The 23,317-nt window shown below is 38.6% G+C and overlaps 1 long non-coding RNA gene across 1 annotated transcript in view; it reads left to right on the top strand.

The window, feature by feature from the left end:
- Nucleotides 1–19,530, top strand: part of LOC138068501 (uncharacterized) — a 107,592-nt gene extending 88,062 nt beyond the window's left edge. Inside the window, exon 3 of the long non-coding RNA XR_011143333.1 lies at nucleotides 17,372–19,530. This is a non-coding gene — a long non-coding RNA (uncharacterized lncRNA). The remainder of the gene's footprint in view (nucleotides 1–17,371) is intronic.
- The last annotated feature ends 3,787 nt before the right edge of the window (nucleotides 19,531–23,317 follow it).

Here is a 23,317-nt window from a genome sequence, read left to right as displayed (position 1 = left end):
TGTCATAATTAAATGGGGAAATCTACATCAATGGGCTTATTACCTCTGCACTTGTACTATGCTCATGTTACAGACCTTTCTGCGCAAATAAAGACAAGGACCCTGAGATGACCCTTACTGCACGTAACCGGTAAATTCTTCTAGGCAGAACTTTCTTTTAGACCTGTGCCTTGCTTCAGCAGGCTCCTCCTTGTAACAGTGATTCAGAGCTGATTACAGGCATAAGATTTAAGACTCAACAGAGAACTGCTGTGAGGCTCATGGCTCCTGTTCTGCATAAAACAACAACATCTGAATGAGACCAGTTAGTCCAATTCGTTGGAAAAGTGATCCACATACATACCTTCTTTATAACCTCTTCTTGGTTTTAGATTCCCTGCTTGCCTTTCTTCAGGATGGTTGTGAATTTCCCCCCTCACACACACAAACACTCACACACTTTTTTATCTGGAAATGAGCAGAAATAATTTACATGTCTTATGAATTATACATATTATCTTTTATATTCCTTTTGTGCCTTATGCATTTGAAATTCTTTAGGAATAAAGAGAGGTTATGGAAGGTGCAACAAGCTGTGCTGCTTCACATGGAACAATGGCTTCACAATCCACTTATGTTTTTACAATAAGCGTTATGTCCTGCCAACTGTTTCCTTGATATGAATCTAGGACTGCTGTTATAGGTGCTGCTCCCACTGCAGCTTAGCCAGTTTAAATGGTTACTGCATCCAGCTGCTCACTACTGCTTCCCCTTTTCCTCCAGAGGTTATCTTCCCTTTAGCACTGACAGCATAAGTGCATGTGTGGTAGCTCACTTACCCAATTTTGTCAAAACAATCTAGGTTTATTAACTGCTCCTACCAGCAGGGTTTTTAATCTGATTGATTTTGGCACAAGTGGGTCAGGGGAACTGTTCATGCATTTAAATCATCTGATACGAATGCTGCCATTTTCCAAGAGAGAAAGTGAAGAATATAGGTGGTAGGAGATGAACATAATAAGCAGCAGGAGATGATGACCTCTTACTCTGGTTTAGCCCTAGCTGTAAGAGAAACATCTGGCCACAGCCTGAACTGCCACAGTAATTCAGTTTTCTGTAGCAGAATTTTTTTTGTTGTGATTTTAATCTGTCTTTCATATAAAACTATGAAAGGAAACATGAGCGGAACTACTCAATAAGTCTCGCTTAGACTCCGAGCAAAATATAGACTCACAGAATAAGAAAAATATTCATTGGAAGAGATCTCTGGAGGTCATCTATTCTAGCCTCCTGCTTGGCACAGAACTATCGCTAACACTGGGTAAGGACAGCTGCAGGTTTTTCTGGCCAAGTCTTCAAAGCCTCCATGGATGATGATTCTACTTTCTCTCTGGATAACTTGTTCCAGTGCTGTGAGAGCTCCAAATGAAGAAATTTCTCCTAATCTCCAGTTGGAGCCTCCCAGGCTGCTGTTTGTGGCCATTGTCCCATGTTTTGCCATCTGGCACTACTGAGAGGTCTGGCTCCCATTGTCTTTGCAATTTCCTTTCAAATGGTTGTAGGCTGATAGTAGATTGCCCTTTAGCCTCCTCTTAGCCAGACTAAACAAGGCCAGCTGCCTGAGTCTCTCCTTATAGGTCATATCAAAGGTAATTTTGGTAAACGTCTGTGTGATCCTCTCCACTTTCTCAAGGTCCTTCTTGAACGACGCATTCTTCCAAAATCCATCCTTCCAAAACTGGACACAGAGTTCCAGGTGCAGCCTTACCAGTGCCAAGGAGGAGGCAATAACAACTTCTCTTGATCTGCTGGCCATGTTCCTGCTAATACAGACTAGTATGCTGTTTCTCTTACCTGTGATGAGGGTGCCCTGTTGGTTTACAGTCAGGCTGGAACTGTGACCCCACGTCTTTCCATTAGGGCTCCTCCTCAGCCAGTTGGCTTCCAGCCACTAATGATGCAGGTGCAAAATTGATTGATTCCCCAAGCGCAGAATTTTGCACTTCTTGCTCTTCACGAGGTTTCTGTTGGCCTTCTCCTCGGTTTTCTTAAGGTCTCTCTGAAGTGGAGGTCTGATGTTTAGCACGCCAGCCACCCAAGTCCTCTGATTTAGTATCACCTACAATGATTATTACCCTGTGAGCCCAGCAAGTCACCAGTCTAAAGTCTATTTGTCCAGCGCATACCAAAATACATCAAAATACGAAAAATACAAAATAAGCTCTCTGGAATAACAGAACATGGCAGCACTGTGCCATATTCTGTTTTTAGTAGATTCCAGTCATCCAAATGACTAAATGTGCTTTTAAGTCTACCTTCCTTCCAGCTAAGCTAGCGAGTGCTTCATAATTAATATGTATGTGACTCCTGCTACTGCTAATGTACTTATGCTTCAGTGATAAAGATGAATGAGTTTCATTTCCCCTCACTACCTTTTCTCTTAAAAATATGAATTCTAGCTTTGTCTTCCTGTTCTGCATTTCACCTTTTGGTGAAAATCTGCCCTTAATCAGGAAAGTGTTTTTCACTTTATCACAGTGATCTGGATGAGAATCAAGAACTTCCCAAACAAAACAATCTATGTTGGGGGAATACTTTTTGGCTGGACTGGCAAACCTTTTAGTAAAGACAGCCTTGTTCCACCTGGCATTTTCTCTTGCAAAGAGGAAACTTAAATTGGACCAGATTATAGGAGCATTTCATAGATTTCTGCAGTGCTGGGATCCAGCTCTGGGAGAGGAGACACCAAATCCTGTCTTAGAGGATGCAGTGTGCATCCAGCCAAATCTAAGCAGCCTGTGGTGTGTTTATCCACATTACTTGCCTTTGAATCTTGCCTTTAGAATAATGTCTTTAACTCCTATTGCCTAGTGCTAGAAGACTGCTCACAAACTAGAGATTCTGAGGATGAGTAACAGAAGCAATAAGGGGATTTACAAGGGAAGATTATGAGTACTAAATACGCATTGCTTGGTCAAAGAGTGACTAAGGGGGATATACTAATTATCTTCTAGTATTACAAGCTGATAAACTTCAAAAAGGGAAAAAGAATTGTTTAGAACTGTCACAAGGTATACCACTAGGACTAATGAGGTCCTAGTGAGATTTAACATAGGAAAAGTTAGGCTGAATATCATGCAGATCTTCCAAACAAGAGATTATGCAAAGCAGTAGTTTGCCAAGGAATTAAAACAGTGGAATTTTATTTCTAGAATCAGAAGAGGGCAAAGTCAGAGGCAACAAATTGAAGGAGTTTTATCAAAAGTGATTTTTTTCTCAGAATTGAAGAAGCACGCATGCCAGATGTGCCTTACAATTTAGGGAGGAGTCTGCAATTTTCATTTAGTTAAAAAATTTTCTATTTCTCTTGGTGTCAAAAGGATATGATGATGATGTGCTTCATCATAAGGGATTGCAGCTATTACTAAAGCACATAAAATATATATGAAATGTAGATGTGATAAACAGATGAATTTCATCCTTGGCCTTAGCAAAATGCCATTGAAACAACTGATTTAAAATAAGGTTGTATTTGGCGTGTTGTGTGTGTGAGATACAGTTAAAAATCCAAAGGGAAGGAAAATAAGGATAACATAACTTTGTATCTACGACAACGTTATATATTCAATTATTTCACAATATTCCAATCACATGTAACTGATATTTCTGAAATGTATGGTGTGTCAAATAGGATATAGCCCTAAATCACAGTAAAAAACAAGTTTGAAAAGATGTGACATACCAAGCTCTGTTCCTTATAAGAGAGAAAAGCGAACTACACGACTCAAGACTGGACATAATGACAGCACGAACAAGAATCTTGGCATCTGCATGTGAGAGCACACATTTTAATCCGGTCACATACCTAAAGTGGTAATAAGATAGCTTGATAATGTGTCAAATGTCAGCCTCAAAGCTCAGTTCCTCACTGAACAGTACATCTAGGTGTTTGACCGAGCAGACAAGTGCCACCAATTGAGATGGCAATGTGAGAAGCATTTCTGAGCAGGTGGTGAGAGCTAAGCAGAAGGACAGCAGACTTACCAAAATTAAATCTATTAAAGTTAAAGGACATCCCTAATCGAAGCTCCCACCGTCATTTCTTAGAAGATGCTACTATTAATGCAGCAGGCATGAGCAACTGCGCTGCTTATCTTTTTCCTAGCAACGACTATCCAGAGCAATACTTCGAAGTATGTGACAAAGCAGCAGATATTCATACAAGAGCAGAGTGCTGAGGCCAATGCAGTATAGAAGGTAGGAAACAATGTAATATTGGTGTTCTCCAGGATAATTAATGTAAAACTTGCTCTGCTTCCTCAAGCTGCAACTGTCCCCTATACACTGATAACTATACTTTACATGTCTACTATAGAAACGTATTCTGAAGGAGTCCCCAACGCCCTTTGTGTGAATGAGGAATAAGTACTTTATGATGATGTAAGTAAAAACTATATCATACCATGGAAAGAGCTGGAATAAGGTTGAAAGGACAACTGGAAGAAAGCAGAATAACAGCTTTCAAATGTTTGATTTCATAGCCTCGGCTTGCTTTCTTTAAATATATTTTGTTTATATACTATATAAGTATATATATAAAACAGTAAAATATTTATTATAATACACTGATGGTATATAAAACAGTGATGTGCTTTTATAGCAGTGATAAGAAGTTATTCTTATGGATGGTGAGTGTTTATGCATATATACATCATCTGTGATTCATAAACACAAAGCAGACCTGATTTTAAGAGGGGTAATGAAAAAAACATAACTTAGCTGGTTGAGACTGCAGAGAGAAGTATGGAATGATTTACCAGGATGCTGGCAAGTAACCTACTGCTTGCAAAAAATACTTAATATGTTGGAGCTTTACTGGAGACGTTAACTTGCCCGTTGGTCAGCGCTTGTTAATAGTCACAAGCTGGTAAGAGAGAAATTTCTATTTCTTGAACAGTGGTCTCACTTCTTGAGTGGATGCCCTGTCTTCTTACATGGAGAGGGAAAATGACTGGCAGCACTAATCATCCATTCCAGGTGACCTGAAGTGAAATGGCTGAAGCAAAAGAAAATGGGATATTAATATATTAGTTAAAGATGACAGGACCAATTGCAAAAGAAGATGAGCTCTTGTACTTCTCTGAGGTGCTTGTTTACGTAAGGCAGTTGCCCTGGTTTGTAGTAGTTTATTTTCTGTTTAAAGCTATCAGAGGAGGCATGGACTATGGACAGTCAAAATAACACACTGCAGGCACAAGCGGTATCCTGGAAGAGACAGAGGGGTCACAGGTTTATTTATTGACTGAGCATTGATTAAGAAACCCAGGTTTAGATGCAAACATGTAAATAGGTGTCAGACTTCCTTCTTTTGCGAAAGCAATGTTTCTCTTTTTCTTTCGAAAATGGACTTGCCGCCACTTAAAATACTTCAGTAGAAAGGATCCTTACATAATTGGCACTACACTGCAATCTTTCAGAATCCAGACATGCTGCTCATCCAATAGCATGTGTCAAGGTGGAAATGGTTGGATGAAACATTCATACAGCTGAAGTAAAACAATAAGCTGCTTATGGTCAGAGCAGCTGAGCAACTCACTTGAAGAGCAAAATTTCATTAGATGGAGAAAGCTATGAATAGAGAGAGCACAAGCCATGCCACCTGAACTTAGAAGGTTAAAATGCCGATTTTGATCTATTAGTTTACTTTGGCTCTGTACCTTCTAACTAAAATACCTAACTTCAGAAGGAGTCTACAAAGTCTACAAATGACTCATTTTTAAGGATATGAATGACTATTCATGGCTGCAAAAGCAGCTTAGTTATCTTAGCGTTGACTTCTGCCCAGGCTAATATGTCCTGCTGAGAAGCAGGAACTGTATTCTGTTGTGACATGTAAACATACCCAATGAAAGCAGAGAAGCCTAGTTTTCCTCTAAGATTTAAACAATATTCTGTTTCTCCCTTAGATCGTCTTTTAGACCATGACCTCGGAATTAGGTCCCAACTTGTATAGTTCATTCATTATAGTACATTTTCATCAGAAATGTCAGGAAAATGAACAGTTTTTTGATTTGCTTGAGAGACTGTATACCACAAAGACTGTAGATGTTTGTTTACTATCTGACAGATAATTTCTATCCACGCTACTCTGTTGTTGTGCAGTATGCTGTGGGCCAGCTGGAAACTGCAGAAGTAGCTACATTTCAGAGGTGATATTCATGTGTAGCTTATGAAATGCCTTGGGACCTTGTGAAAGAAAAAGCTCTTTATAAAGTGTGAAACATCAAAATGAGTTCTCTTTTTGCAGCTAAACCCTAAACCCTGACAAATAAGGGCTTATAATTGAATTGATGACAGTTCCTTCACTATAATGACGATGGCAACAGGTGATGAAATCGCAATGTAATGTGAAATTTGTCATAAAACATAAAACAGGTAGGAATAAGATAAACTGCAGAACTATTTTTAAACATTTAGCATACTTTTTTTCTTTTTTTTTTCTCGGTGTACTATCTTCCTAATAGCAATTTCAGTGGGGAAAAGGAGTATTTTCATCACTGGTCTGCTTTAAGCATAAATGAAAAATCACTGTTTGTAAGTAAATGCTATCCTATCTTTCAATTTTAAGTGCAATGAATAGAATAGATAAACATCAAATGAAAATAAGGGTCTCATCTCTTTTCAGCGTGGGAGCTAAAGCCATAGAGCAGATTCTGGATGAGGTAAAAGGCTTTAGCTGTCAAAAGATTTCTGACTTCCCAGAATTCCTATCACATTTCCCAAGGTTAAATGCATTGCCTCAAGGCAGCTGCTTAGAATGATAAAAGGGGCACTACAGGACAGCAGTGCTCTTTGTAATGTTAATAAACCTTGATTTTGATATCAGATGCAACCCTGGGAAAACCTGCCAGTTTTAGACTTAAAAATCTAACGCTATTTAGCAGAAGTTTGTGTAAAGAAGTATTAGTTTGGGAATGGTGACAGGCTAGTTTGAGTGACATATGAAAGTAGCAAATACACTCTCTTTTTTTCCTCGTCAAATCTTACTTTTGTTTACCAAGAACAAAAGGAATTGCCCAAGTGCTAATTAAACTGAATGCCATATTAAAATGCACTGTGAAGTTTCCTCTATACATTCAGCTTTTGAGGTTAACTGTCAGTTGAGCTATAACTCCCCCGAAAAATAAAAAGGGTGTCATTTTCCACTGAGATAGCTAACTTGATGTAAACTCTGACTGGAGCCAAATCAAGGATTTTTTTCTTCTGCTAGTTAGCTGACAAACCTCTGACAAGAGAGTATGGATATAATTTCTGCAACAAAATCAAAGCTCTGTTAGGGTGGATTAGTAAGTCTGGAGTATTATTCAGAAATAATGTGAACTTCGTGAAATGCTTGTCTTCCTAAAATTCTACTTAAACATGACAAATATCTAAAAAGTAATGGCCATTAATTCAGACTGTCATTGTTACCTGGATATTTCTGAATCAACAATAAATACAGAAGTTAAAACTTCAGGGGAGTGACTCAGAATAAAGTAAAATGAGACACATTTATGATCAAGGCAGCTATAAATGAACAATGCATTTTGGTCATGTGGAGTTTGGCAAAATGGAACTCCAGCTTACCCTCACAAAGAAACTCTGCCTCTTTGAATCCGTGACAAAACTCCCACTGACCTGAAAGAGGTTTGGATTTCACCCACTAAGTTGAGCTGAAATCTGAACAAAAGCAAAAAGGCCTCTCACAGTTCAAGGGATGGGAAACTATGTATTCTCCTCCTTCAAATTCACCAGCAAGACCCATTCCCATAATGGATACTGAAGAACAGTGCCCCAAAAATGCAAAAAAAAAAAAAAAAAAAAACCAGATTAAAGAAATTGGAAGCTGTTTGTTGTGCACGTTGTTAGCTGAGGTAATCATATAACCTTTTAACTACCATCCTATTACCCTTTTCTTTTTTAAAGAGTATTCCCAGTGTCTGTCTGGGATATCTGGGATGCTGCGACACTTACCAAATAATGAAAACTTATGGAGTCCAGTGACTAGTTGGAGCCCAGGTACCATGGACTGCATGAATACCTACTAACAGTGTAACACAGGTTAGTTACATATGCAGCTATAAAAGAAACAAGAGTAGTAGGCTTTAGAGTGTGAATAGGCTTTTTTTTCCAAAATGGGTCTTGTCTTTTCACCAAAAATTATGTCAAATTAATTTTGCATCATTCCTCATTGTTTTCTTAGAAAGGTATTTCTCTTATATGTTACTATATACAGCACATACAAATATGTGCATTTAAAAATATTTTCAGGCTATAATAGTTAGGAAATTTCTGCTATATCATGATTTTTCAGCCCCGTTTCCAAGGAAAAAGGCTTAATTGCCTTCCTAATACTGAATTATTTCTTTCCCTTCCTCCCGTGAAACTTAAAAATGGAAAGAAACAGTAGGGAAGGACCAGAAATTCTAAATATATTCTTACAACAAAATTTAAATTTCATCTGATTTTTTTTTTATATAAAAAGAGGATGAATTTAATAAGAAAGGGACAGATATTCCCTTTGTGACATGAGGTTAGATTTATAAGCCAGGATATTTTTGCTTTAACTACAACAGTGAGTAAGACTTGATTTAATTAATACTTTTTTGGGGTGCACGCAGCAGTCCAGTAAGAAAGTGTGTATTGGCTCCAGGCATATTAAGTATGTGTCCAAAAATTACTTTGTCATACCTAGTAGCATGTCATCTTAAAATAAATACTAGGCACAAACAACCAGGGATAGTGAGTTAACCTGGAAAAATCACTGTAGCTTGCACAATATGTGTTTTTTTTTTTTAATTAAATCCATCAAGTAGAACTCAGTGTTCCCAGAACTTCATCTCGTGTCACAACAGCCACAGAAAAAATTAGAACAAAAGATCCTTCTTTACTCTAGAAAAGCTAAAACTTTGCTCCAGATGAAGCTAATTCTCTCATCTCCACCACTTTCTAATGTTCAAACAGCAGGATTCTCTGGTTAAAGCTACTTTGCTGTTTATACTTTAAAACACTATATGGTAGTGCTACTGCTCCTTGGCAGCATCCACAGGTGAACTACTCTTTAACAACTCCTCTAATGTCTCAGACACATCAAAGCTTTTTCTTCAACACCCAGCACTTTTCACTGAGCACCTCATTTCTCTATTACTGCAGAATGTTTCTGAGAATATGTATATACCACATACTGGCATATCGTCTCTTTTTTTCTGATTTTTCCTTACATCTTGGATATGCAAAGAGTTTATTACTGAAAGAGAGCTTTTATCGGGCGATCTCAGAACAGTGACCATCTACAGTTTCACTGTTCCAAATGGAAGGTAACTAAACAGACAGAAAGAACCAAAAAAGCCCTTTCTCTGACAACCATCCAGCACAATGTTATACAATTCTTCCCTGCAGGAAAAATGAGGAATAAGAATGAACCATATGTAGGAAGTGTTTGTGACACTGTTTAAGGACCAACTGGATGTTATTTAGATACTGCAGCTGCAGGAGAACCTGCAGAATTTCAAGTGTGGAATGACTATTTATGATAGTCATAAATTCTTATTCTCTCCTGTTTTGGTTTGTTGTTGCTATGACTGCCTGGAAGCTGTCCAAGTCCAGGCAGGGGTTCTCGGCTTCCTTTTTGCCAGTGTGGACAGAGTTTCTGTGTGAGCTAGTTCATACCCTGCTTACTTAAGTTTTCCTTTCTGGAAAACCAGACTTGGAGTTTATTGGACTGAGAATCCAAGTCATCACGTAAGACAAGGGAATGATCAAGTCTGAGCTTGAGCCTCAGGGTAATGTGCTATTTCTCCAAGTAAAATCTTTTTTCTTATGAATTAATAGTTTGCCCAGTCACCATCGATCTTTCTTCGGCTGATCTTTTCTTCATTGATCTTTTCTCAGCAAGAGAAATGCCAGTCAGCTAATACACTGATCTCACTGCTGAGTATAAACAGGGAGTCAGTGTACTCTCCTTCTTAGAGAGTATTTAGTAGTCTATTCCTGCAGCACTTGTTCATTTATCCTTTTCATGTTGAATAGTCCTTGAGCGGTGTCACTGATTTCAACACAACTATATTAAGTATCTGATAACGCAGCTGAAAACTCACATGGTCCTGGTATTTGGAAAGGGGAAGAAAGGAGTGACTGCCCAATGAGTATTGTGCTGTTATTTCGGTAACTGAACAGGGTTTTTTTTCCTAGCCATACTAGATTATTTTAGGTGATGATATTGGGGGAAACCACAAATTGTTACAAATGAAAATTAAAAATTGTATTGAGCTAATATGACTCACTGACTTATCTTAAAGCTCTTTTGAGTATTTAAATAGGAGTAAAGCACAACATTAAGTCTTCATTCACATATTCATTTCATTGTCTTCAACAAAACAAAGAGAAAAACAATTGGAGTATGCTTTACTTTCTTTCCCTTTTAAAGACACCCCTTGTTATTAGGAGAAGTTTCAAAAATCATCTCCACATGAAGTATTATTCTGTTTCTTGGAATAAGGTTCTCTAGCAGATGTATTCAGAGCTACCCTATGTATCACTAGGATAAAGTAACAATCATTCTGTACAGCTGAACTCTATTTGACCATCAAAGGAAGAGAAAAAGTATAAAGCCCCATTATAACAGATCTCAATTTTTTTCTTCTATTCCAACCTTAGTCCTTCAGTTCAGAGATAGCTCCATCAATCATTTAAAACCACTGACCATACGTTGCACCAGCTATCAGCCGTAGTTCATACTGAGCTTTCTGTGTGCTCCAAATAGCTTTACATTTTATGTGGAAAGCTGAATTGAAAATTTATAGTTTCTTTCCTTCTGACACCTGGATTTCCCACCTGGAAAATAAACTCCTTTAACTACTTTAAATCTTCATGAATTTCTTGCTGTCTTGATCTCAGAGGGCTAGATCGTGACTGCTACCGCATGCCCATGCCATGAAGTAATAAACCTATTCCACTGTGTGTGAGCCTATCTATCTGATTCATAGGCTCCAGACACAAAGCAATAAGCAGGCACTGTCTCCCCATTTAAACCCAGATTCTCAAAATCAGTTAGGAATCTAGCACTCAATTTCAAAGAGAATTTGATGCCCAAATGGCTTTGAGGGTCTGAGCTCTACTACTGCCCCAGGTAGGTAAGTGGGGACAAGAGGAAAGTGCAGGTGACTTTGTTAACATCTGTTCTAGCCAGAAAACCACTGAGATTTGTAGTTAGTACCGGCCAGCAAGAAACCACTTGTTTCCTAGTATTCCACAATGAAACCATTTGTTTTCTAGTATTCTTCATAAAGCTTTCAATGGGTTACTTAGTTTCAGGCTCAGAAGATAATGTTTTTACCTTTCAGTCTCTGTCTGCCTGTAGCGTTGATGCTAATAGAAGTGTGCTAAGCATCACTTACACAGCTATAGATAGTTAGATAACTATATCTTGAAAATAATTCAGTTCAGAGGCACCAGTGTTTTTAGAGAGTCAACTACACCTGTCTCAAAACTCCAGCTACAGGGTGAGAAAATCCTCGCAGACAGCCACATGGGTGAACACGCAAACATAAAATAGCAACAAGACAGTCAGAACTTGTGAACTGGGGAAAGGTTTCATGTTCAATACTAAGCCACACAGACCTCTGAAATGAAATTCCTTCTTGGCCTATCTCCTTGGAATTCGATGATTATGTTGGTCCATTCTCAACAAATCCAGACGAAGGGGAGCTCAGCTCCCAAGCAGCACAGCCTGTTCCATCTTTCTTAAGCCATCAGTTTTCTCTGTCTGCGGGCTCCTCTCACAGCTGCAGAGGCACGGCATAACAGTGAGGGAAGGCTTGAAAGATATTATCAGGGCTTCTCTGATATAACTTAATGAACAAAAAGTGGCAGAGCTCATTTTTTACTGCAGAACTTAAGAGGTGTCTTAATCATCTCTCTTGAAGGGCCACAAATCCACTGCAGGCATTACAGAGAATGAAGCAAAGCAACTACTAAGACGCTGTGTGATCTCTGTATTACGTGCTTTGAGGATTTAAAATGGTGCTTCCAGAAATACCTCCTCCAAATTTCAAGTATTATTTTGTGTTGTTTTCAGACAGAAGGCCACCTCATCACGGTCAGCTTGAAGTCAACCCAGATCTCTGTCATCTAGCGCATTTGGCCACTATCTCTAATGAGGTTTACCTACAGCTTCATACCACAGAAGTTAAAAATAAACTGTAACTTACTCCACTTACTGAAATATCAGTTCAACATGTCATGGGGCTTATTAGCACACTGAGAATGTTCTTCATGCCTTAATACTAGGGCATGACTCTGATGTAAAAATGAAATGGAACTATTTAAATTGACTTGGATACTTATTAAGGAGAGGCTTCCATTTAATTCCCTTTTCTGTTTTTCTCTCCTATATAGTAGCAGCCATCTGGGCTTGATGGGAGGTAAGGCAATGACAAGTCTACTCTGGGAAAAACACTGTAATTTTTAAAGCACTATTACCAAATGAGACTCAATAGGCAGAATGTATAAGTGAAAAGTGATTTGCCTCACAAAAAAAAAAAAACACCCTAGCTGTTTGCTATAGGGATCTCATGATGCTAATTGGAAAACTCAAATTTGTAGACATTTGCAGGTTGAACAGGTGACAATGTAACTGGTTATAACCAAGGGCTAATTATCTCAACTGGGAATTAGCCATCAGGTGTTCTGAGCCAAATAAAAGGGGAGGGGAAGCCTAGAATAGTAATGTGGGCTGTTTATGTTGAAAAAATTGACAGGAATTTATATAGGATTTTAAAAAAAAATTAAATGATATAAACATTCTCTAGGCTAGCACTCTGTGCAACTACTGTGGTTCTATATCTTACAGCTTTTTCAGACCTTTGACTGGGAGGAACAGAAGGAAGTAACAATATAGAGCTGTGTAATTTACTTGCTAAAAGACTTTTCTTTGTTCTCTTGTGAATTCTGCCAAGGTGAGAAAAAAGAGGGTAGGTTAGCAGTTTCTAGAGCAATTTACCTGAAACTATTATTATTAATTATTCTAGTGTAAAATGAATATGTGGTATAGGTCTATGGCTCAGAAAGGTGAAGTTATTACAGATTTATAGAAAAAGGAAAGGCAGAGAGATACAAGAACTAGGCAATGCAAATTAAGATGTACACATATACCCAGAGTTATAGGTGCTGGTATACCTTCTGCAAGTTTCAGAAATTCCTAGTTGGATGCAATATACATAGAGTGCACTCTTTTAGTTCTACCTTGCCTCTAACTTCACCTTAATGCTTATTGTGAAACTTAAATCTTAATGAATAGAGCTGAATCAAAACAGGACCCTGGGGGTTAACGGGAGAATGATAAAACAACAAATGAGCTATAGCAAATCAATTCCTGAGTGCATCACCTTTTTTCTTCTTTCTTACTATGAACACAGTGTTATTCTTATATTTTCCTTTTCTGTCACATCAGGTGAACAAAAGTGACAGCACTTTAAAAATAATATCAAATTCTGAAAGCAGTCAGAACCTCAAATTGGAATTTCAGTCTTTGACATTGGAAACAAACATATAAGACAATTGTTAGTATTCTGCATTGTGCAGATAAAGAGTTAGACTAGTAGCAAATTCTTCTGAGAGACATGCCTGATAAGATTATAAATTAGGTTCTACAGAGAAAGTGCATTTAAACAGAGATTTAATTGTTTGCCAATAAAAATCTCATGTTGTATGGAGATTTCAGAGCTCATTTTAACAGTTGTTACTATTCAAATGCCTTGTTTTAACAGTTCAGTTTTTTTGTTTGTTTGTTTTGGTTTAATGAATTCATTGTTCTAACTCAGAACTTCACTGTTCTTCTGACTTTTGTGACAGGCTTAAGATTTTACTTCCTTTTGTGATGCACTATTGCTGTACAATAGATGGAAAATGTTATAAGTAAGTAAACATCTTTTTGACTTGTTATACTGAAGAAAACGCGAGTGTGAAAATCCAAATCTGGGTGCCCAAGATTGTCTACCTTGAACTGTTGGGCAGCTTATACACGGCTTGTTTATGACTTCTTACTTCTGCACCTAAACTCTGATGTTAGATTTCTATACCCGCACAATACATTGGCAATTACAGAATCCAATTAGAATAGCAGAAGTACATAAAAAAATATTAATTTTTGTTCAGGTATATAGATGCCCTGATAGGACAGTGGGATAACCTCAGCTGATTCTAACCTTCAGCTACAAGTCTGAATGAAGCCGTACCAGAAATTTGGAAGAAGTTCCAAAACATTTTCAAGGTTAGCATTTGGTTACATTCACTTACTTAAACATCCAACTTTTTTATGTTTAGCTATACCATTCAGTTTGCTCAGGACAAAATATTTGCTGAATTCTCCTAACATCAGTGTATGTTTTCAGTAACAGTTGGCAACACAGACAACATATTTCAAAAATTGAACCTATGAGTGTAGGTAACACAGCTGCCCGTTTATAAGAGATCAACATTTGAACCTGAATCTCATTAAAATAATGAAAAGACTTTTGTTGATGGTAATGGTCGTTGGATCAGGCCCATGATGAATACCAATTCCTTAGCACTCGTATACCACAGACTGCTATCAATTTAATTAGTAAATATATTATAATCTCCATACATACTGACTAAACAGTACTGGTAAACTACTGAAACCTCGATGTCTGTAAGCTCACAGTGAATGGCAAGGTGGATTTCTGCTAAGACATTAGCCAGATTCTCTTCACATCATCCCTTCAGTCTTACAGTTTCTACATATTTAACCTTCTGTTTCTAACAAACAACATCCTTTCCATCAAAGGGCTTCAGGACATCCATTTTTTGCTGACACACTCGTGCTGTGCTTTATTTATGCATCATCAAAGTATGGTACTGCCCAAAAGGTGAAATGACCTCTCTCCCCTTTAACTCATTTCCTGAGTAGACCAATATCATCTAACTTCAAACACTGACAAATGTAAATTGAGGTCCATGAAATTAGAAAAGTGCTGAACTAGAGTATACAGAAAAGTGTGACATTCTCCTGTTGTGAATAACAATCTAATATAGTATCTCCCATAATGAGAAACGTGGATGTTGGATGTGCTTTACCTATTTGTAATGTACATAGTAAAACCTTTCTAATGCTCTTAATGCACAGAAAAATTGCACACCCTGAACTCTATTAATGCTACTTTTGTATATCCAACAGTAGTGAGAATAGATTCCTTGCAAGGTTAAACTGAGGGTCAGAACACACTTTTGAAGTTTCCTGCAGTAGTTGTTCATAGTATAAACTACTTAGGTGGTGGCCATGCACTTACTGAGGTACTAATTCCTAACTTTATATTCAGAATATGCCATTGGAAAACAAAAGAACAAGCTTCTTAAACATCTCTCATAGCCTTGAACATAAACGATTAAAGGAAAAAGGCTTCTGAAATCTTAGATGACAGTGGGTTCTTCTGAGTTTGTAGATTCATAGGAAAAGGCAATAATAAGAGGGCAGCACTGCCTTATATCCGTTTCAGAGAATTCCTGATAAATTTTCAAATAGCTTCTTCTGTTGATTATTTACCTATGAAAGTCTTCGTCTGTGAAGAAGTAGCTTTTTATTTTGATTGTTGAATATATGATGTATTTTTCAAGTAATGTTTCCAATTAGTTCAAGCTGAGGAGAAAAGAGAAATTGATATTAAAGAAAGCACTCAGATCTGTTTCTAGCCACATGTTTTCTGCTCCATTTTTCACTGAAAATCGACCTGATCTTGGATTTCGGTAGAGATTACTAAGACTCGGTGAATTTTCAGTTTGTTTGGGTTTGTTGATAAGCAGCTTAAGACAGAAAAAGAAGAAAATACCAATGATTTTAGTCGTTTCACGTGTCTTTACACCCTTTTTGTACAGTGCTAATTAGCGCTAGTTTCACACAAGCTAAATTTGCTGACAAAGCAGGCTCTTGCTTACTGTCAGAAAGGCAACTGTCCACAACAGGTAGATTAGGTAATTAAACACCCAATATGTGGTCCTGATTCTGGGAATACTTAACTGCATCTGCATGCATGAGAAATTCTACTGACTTTAAAGATACTACTTCTATAAGTAAAGTTACTATTTTGGAGGAGAAGCTTTGAAGTACATTCACTTAAGAAAATGACATAAATTTGCAAGTTGAGTTGCTAATGTGCTTTTATATGTCTGGAGACTCATGGACTGAGTTTGCAACTACCATTCATTAGTCCATTCACACTTACACTTTTCTTTTTCCTCATACACAGGTGGCTTCCATTTGGCATTTCACAGCATTCCACCAGAGGTTTCTGCTAGCCAGGCTAGCAGGTGACTCAACACAATTGTGTTGTAACGTGTGCTGTGTCATCTTTTGATGCCCTGGATTTTGGTGTTCAATGGGAAACAACAATAAATTCATGGAGCTTTACTGCCTCTGCCAAATGTGACACCTTTCAGAGTATAACATGCTGAAAAGCTGGCACAATCCGCGCCAACTGCCTGATTTAGCTGCTATAAAATCCCTCTGAATCAAACCCATTTTGAAATAAAGAAGAACCTGCCTGAGAATTTCATTGTGCTGTTGGATATCCACTCAAAGATCAATCACCTGTCCTCATTCTGTATTCCTGCTGTATTTTCCAGCTTAATCTTTTCTGTAGCTTACCTATTTCATTAAGGCTGGAATTTTAAAAGACTTGCAATTGCATGCAGAGGCAGAGTCAAGAGTGAGAAGAGTGTCAAATCTGGACAGCACAGTACTGTATAAATCATACTGTGATATTAGAAAAGGCAATCTCTTTCTCTTTCTTCCTGTCTTTTTTGTTTCTGTGGGATTCTGTATATCCAGATAATGCTGAGTATAAGCGTTCTGTGGTTTGGCATTCCAACGTACCTGAATTCCCTCCTGCTCTGAGATTCGCTTGGTGCAGAAAAATAGTGTTGGCAGCTAGAGAACAGTTTAGCACCCCCTCTTCCCCCAAATTTCTGCAGTTTTCTTTTCCGTGCAAGGTTTTATACGGTACTCCTCACCGTAACACTTATATATGTTACAGTAATCTGTTGAGCAACCTGTTTAAGATCTCTTAATGTAATGTTGTCTTGGTTTGGTCTCTGCCCACAGGGAAAGAAAGAGTATGCAGGGCTGTCTTGGTATGGAGTAGTGGTAGCTTAGTTTTGGTTTTATTTGTGTTTGATCTTAGTTATTATAAATAAACACACTGCCATGTGTTTGCTGGATAAGGCAATGTCAAAGAAATGTAGCTTGTGTCAAAAGCAGAAGATGGTGATAACAGTGGTGGTCCAAAGTATTTGTGGGAGGCCAGCGAACCTCTATTTTTTTTTTTTTTTTTTTTAACAGAGAGTGCCACGAATTTCTTTCATGCAGAGCTGGAAGGAGTTCTGAGGCTCAGGGTTTGCAGAACTCCAAAGCATGTACGCATCAAAAGGAAGCACAGGACTGGAGTTACTCAGCAGCACCAGAAACTGGTGGGATGGGAGTCTCTAAACCTCTACAATTTCCTCACAGAGTGTACGAAGGATGGAGCAAAGGGAACTTTGTGGAATCTATGGTATTACCTCTCTCCCTCTGCTCAGACATGGCAAGTAAAGCGTCCCATGCAAACGTGGCTGATGAATCCATTGTAAACACCCTCCCATGCAGCTTGAGAGCGTGACTACACAACCAGCACATACCTTTGGTTTGGAATGATCCTGCCATTTATAAAGCAGAGGAAGGTATTTTAATGTATGCTTTCATAGATGTTTCTTTATTCTGTTGCCTAGTGCAGGCCACATAGGTCACAGTATCCCTCCAGAAAGGTGTAGCGACAACTCTGTAGCCAATTATAGGACTGTCTTTGCCTTCTGCATCTACTTCCACTGCTTTGTCCCAGTAATTTACTAACTTTGCTGTATGAACTTTGTGTTGGGGCTCCTTTCATGAGCCATTTGCAACTCTGAATTCATGCCCTAAAGAAAGGGAGTCTTAGCTGAGGATTGAAAGCCAAATGAGAATGCAGAAATTTTAAGATAAAATGACTGTTTACTTGGTTTTGTTTGTGGATGTTATAATGTATCTATCTGTTCTTACAAAAGCATTCCATACAGTATCACATAAATGCAGATACTAAAGGCCCAACTGGTCACCCAGACCATCCTCTTTGAGAAGAAAACACTGGTTGTCACAGTTCTCTGACAACAGTGTCAGTTCAATGAGAAGAAATTACAAAACTGAAGTGAGAAAAGGAGTTTCTTTTTTTCTTCTTGATCACTGGCAAGGAAGGGGAATGTGGAAAGGAAAGACTAAGACATTTTGAACAGTCTGTGCATGTCCAGCCCTGGAATTTCAACCAAAAAGTGACTCGTTCAGAAGTTAAACTAAAAGAAAATGGTGTACTGTTTGTAGAAGATCCTTTTGAAGTTAAATCTCCTCTCCTATCTTTTAAGTAAAAAATTTAAATTACCAAGAAAATAAACACTAGATTTGAGGATGGTAAAATCAAGCTAACTGATAGTGTATCAACAAAGAACTTTTTGTTTATAGTTTAGATGCTTGTCCATTGTACTACTGCACTGAAAGGGTGTTTAATTAACACAGAATGTTGTATAATATTTGAATCAAGAGAAAGGATTATAATTATTATATTAATTTGTTGGTTCACTCTGTGAAACATTTCTAAAAAATCCATTCTAGAGCAACCTATTAAAATGATAAATTATCATTGCAACATCTGATCAAAAATTCAGTAAGTTAATTAATGTGCCTTTGTCCTAATAGCTTATATAATGAGAGGGAAGTTTGCTAAATTAAGCATAGTAAAAAAATTTTGTCACCAATTTGATGTAGGTTGGGTTCATGTATTCAGATGTTGTTAGAAGGTTTAATAACATGGAAAATGTACCTTTGTGGACTGTTCATGTGTATGTGCTTATGTGTGTATCAAATTCTCCTGTTAGACTTCTGTGGTCCTATGACTGTGATTTAGGCTGCTAGCAGTAGTTACCTAAATTATTTGCCATCACCTGTTTAGAATATTTGATTACAAATTTACATAGGAAAGGCAACAGCCTGTAATGAGAGTATAAATCACCTTGGAATGATTCCTTGACTGCAATGAAAGTGAGTACCCCTTGTATTCAACCTGAGAGCATGCTAATAGTGGTGCATATTTATTTCTAGGCCATGTAATTAAAAGCAATTTGAAGAACTAATGTTCCAGCAAGTTGAATAATGTCTGGAGAGAGAAGTATGAATAAAAATATCTTCTTCCTTTTTATGATGAAGTGTTTCATCTTGACTTTCCCCTTTTCATAAAATTTATTTTATGATCATGTGATCCTAAATCTGTCATGAGTAGTTCTGAGAAACTAATACAAGCATTGTCCCTTCTCTCTTTATTGAATGGAAGCACGTTCTGTTCCCAGAACAAGTTATTCTCTTCCTTGTGACCACAGCAGAGAGAAAACATAAGTGAGATCTGTTGATGGCAACAGATGGCAACTAAAGAAGTATTTAGCAAAAAAAAAAAAAAAACGAAGAATTTAGTCATGGCAAGTGACCCATAAGGGAACATGCTTTTTCAGTGATATGGATGCAACGGTAAACATCATTTGGAAAACACTGTACTGTGTCAAAGGTAGACTGGTTGCTTGATGTCTTTATTCACCTCCAGCATCATTAGTAGGAATTTGCTTTAGTCTGAAGTGAGGGGACAACAAAGGTGACATCAAGCACAGTTTAACAGAGCGTAACCCTTTGCTTCTAATAAGTTTGATGTTCCTTTGACTGACAACTTAGATGGAGAGGCTCTCACTGACTGCAAAAAGTTCTGATTCAGACCATGATAGTGTCATGCAGTTGTGGAGCTGCTAAGAGAAAAAAAGAAAAAAATTCATTACTGACTTCTTTCCGTTAACGTTTCAGAAACAACTTTCAGTTGCTTCCTACAGAATCTACAAAGGTTCGTTGCAATGCAGCTCATCAAGAGATGGCTAACAGGCTTTTGTGTTCATTAATTTGATTTGGTTCACCACTACAGTTCAGCCTCAGGGCTAAAGCAGACCATGTAACTGGTTTAGGTATTGTGCTTCTGTGAATCTAAGTACCAAAGCAGCGCTACATCCCCAAAAGATGAGTATGTGTGCAATTATATATAAATAACAACTCATTGATTAATCGAAACACATTATGGTCAAAATTTGGGCTACATGTATAATTTGATCTCATTTGCAATGCCTTTTTTCTTGTACTGGTTCTGTTGATTTCAAGAAAACATATGTATAAAGAAAATGCTGAAATTCTTCCTTTAATCAAATCATTGGAAAATTCAGTGAAACTTTTGCAGGATTCATGATAAGAAATCCTGGCCCTGCCTGCCTATGGGTTCCTCACTGTAAACCTCTTGGGGCCTCAGCGGTTCTGTACAGATGGAAATGTGAGTGCAGATGGGAGTATTTTCCCATTTATTTCTTACTGTAGATGCAAACCAGACTCTAGGAACAGCCCCACTGGGTGGCCCCAATCCCCGTCACGTTCAGATTTTAAAATGTTCTTTGATCCAGTATATATCCTTGGAAACCACAAACGCTGCCTGTAGAATATTCTCAACTATTTTGCCCATCCCTTTAAAAAAATTTTAAAGGTTTCCCTTCGTTTTGTTTGGATACTGTTTAACAGACTGCTGTACTCCACATTCACAAATCTTTTTTTTTTTTTTAAATCTGCCTTAATTACAGCTCTAAATAAATTCTCTATTTTTTGCCCTGTAGAGTAGCGCACAGGCGGGGCTGCCTGTTCTGCCGGGTGACAGTTCTTGGAATAAGAAGGGCGTAAAAGTAGAAAGTAGAAACGGGCTTGGGAGCGGGCGCCATCCGTGAGGGGAGACGGCCCTGTCAGCGGGCAGGGAGGCAAAGACCACCAGTACCAGTCCTCCTCTCGTTTCCTACCCACTGATTGTGAGGCTCTTGCACCTGCCGGGCCCCGAGCAGCCCCTGTGCCGCTCCGTTCAGCTTACCCGAGGAGGGTGGCTCAACCCCCTGGAAATCTCCGCCAGGGCGGAGAGAGGCAGGGCGGAGAGAGGCTCTGCAGGGGCCGCTGCGGCACCGGCACCGCCCTCGCCCTCGCCCTCGCCCTCGCCCTCGCCCTGGTCAGCCCGCCCCGCCCCCGCCCGGCGCCATTCGAAGGGCGCGGGAGCCATTTTGTCCCCCGCTGCCTCGAGGCCTGGGGTAGTCGTCGTAAGTGCTTTCTTTTAATGTGTGGCTTTGTGTATCCAACGATTATATGCAGTATGATACTGTAGACTCGGTTTTCCTTAATGATCAGTGCTGGCAATTTTGTGAGGCTGTTCTTGTTACTGCAAGTCATTTTTCCTATTAGCTACTGAATAGGGCGTAGTCCAAACGTGGAAATGCTGTTTGTTTCTGGTACTGCTTAGGCTAACATCAGACACAGTTGGTCATTGCTTCCTGATTTTTTCTTTTTCAATACTTCCTTATTGTATGATTTTTAAATCTCCTTTTACACGTTTTTTTTTCCTCCCTCATTTCCCCCCTCTAATAAAAAGAAATGGGTACATTTTGTTCTGTCTCTCCATGGCTGTTTTTACTCTTAAGTATTTATGGCCTTTACAGGAGCAGAGTTAATACTATGTGATGTCAGTATTCTTTCAACATAGTTATGCAGCCGTCTTACATTTGTGACCTTTTCCCCCTCATAATTAGTTCCAGCTGAAATTAGATTCAGTGAGAGCCTCGCTCCAATTACAGCCAAATCTGAATAAAACTGATTCCACCGTGGTTGTCTGGAGGAAAAAAAAAAAAAAACAACAGCAACCACAACAAACCCTTTTCCATTTCACTGTAGATAACTAGGTCTCACATCTCTGCAGTAAGTCCACGCTTAATAAAACTGAAAAGGTTTTAAGGGCCGGCCCTGTTGAGAGAGGAAAATTCTCATCTCTGCCAACAACTTGACGCAGAAGCCCCTTCCCTTATTCACACCACTCTTACCCCTTGCTGCCCCAACTTCACTGAGGCAGGAGCTGCCTCGGTCTGCGCAGCTCTCCGTGTGTCCAAAAGCTGAGGTGGGCAGCAGGTGCTGCGTGACGCCTGTACCTTTGCAGAAGATTTTTGCTCTGGAGGGGTTTTGACCCCTGCAAGCCTAGGTGAAGCCTAGTCCTTTAGTGCAGATTTGCCAGGGTGCCTGGTACAGATATAATACAAACAGTGATGGGTAGAAGATCCCTCCGTAAACTTCCCTTGATGCTGACTGCTACAAAGAGTTATGTGACAAATACAAAGAGTTACTTTGAATTCAGAGGTGTATTTTGTGTTAGCCAAGTGCATCAAAAATAACATTAAGCCTTTTTGCTATTATCTGAGATATTTAGCTGGGATTAAATGTTTGTTTACCTCAGATGGGTTTGCAGCCGGGTTTATACTTTTATCACCTCCAGATTGGATTACTATAATCCTTTATTTGCACATTATCCTCAGTTTTTTTTTTTTTTTTTTTGGCAGCTGGGTCAGCACAGAAAACCAAAAATTGATTTCTGGCACCCAGAGGAGTAAATTACCTCTTATCCACTCTGAAATCATTGTCATATTGGGTTCTGATTCCAATCCAAATTGATCTTCAAATTAGATTTTGGATCGATAATAGCCTTATAATGGAATGACATTGTTAAGGCTCCTACCAGCTGCTATGACCCATCCAAGCTGATGAAAGAGTCTCATCACAGTGTATAATCTCAGAAAAATTAATGCACATCCAGTGCTGTTAACTCACTGCTACCTTTTCCATCAGGCAATAACGTTCCTAGGGTCAGTATTGCCTCTAGCCATGTTCTCACAGGCAATTCTCCAGTTCAGCTGTGGCTCCCTGGCCCTGTTTGGAAAGCTTTGCAGGTTTTGGCAAGGGATAAATGTTGTTTATAACCCTGAGCCTTCTATGCCAATTAAATGCCTTCTGAGACATGATGAAATGGCCCTGCAACATCAAATGATACGAATCTAGAGATTAATTAAAGTTTTGTATTAAAAAGTGACAATCTAAGGAATAGGAATAAACTTTTAGTGAAGAGAAGGAAGGTTCGGTATTCTCCAAAGCCCCTCCAAGAAGCAGGAATTGCACCTATGGTGCAATTTCCCTTTAAGCTTTCCCAGGCCCTTAGCATTTCAGAAGTGATTTATCTGGAAATATGTGTGAGGTATTTTGAGGCTGTTATGATTATATCATTTGATGAGATTTTTTTCTTTTCTTTTCTGCACTGAGGACTTTAAAGTGAGAGAGACAGTCTGGAGATAG

Source organism: Struthio camelus, chromosome 10 (genome assembly GCF_040807025.1).
Source record: "Struthio camelus isolate bStrCam1 chromosome 10, bStrCam1.hap1, whole genome shotgun sequence".
Taxonomy (NCBI): domain Eukaryota; kingdom Metazoa; phylum Chordata; class Aves; order Struthioniformes; family Struthionidae; genus Struthio; species Struthio camelus.
The sequence above is the reverse complement of the archived record's forward strand: the minus strand, read 5'-3'. Positions and strand labels throughout refer to the sequence as shown.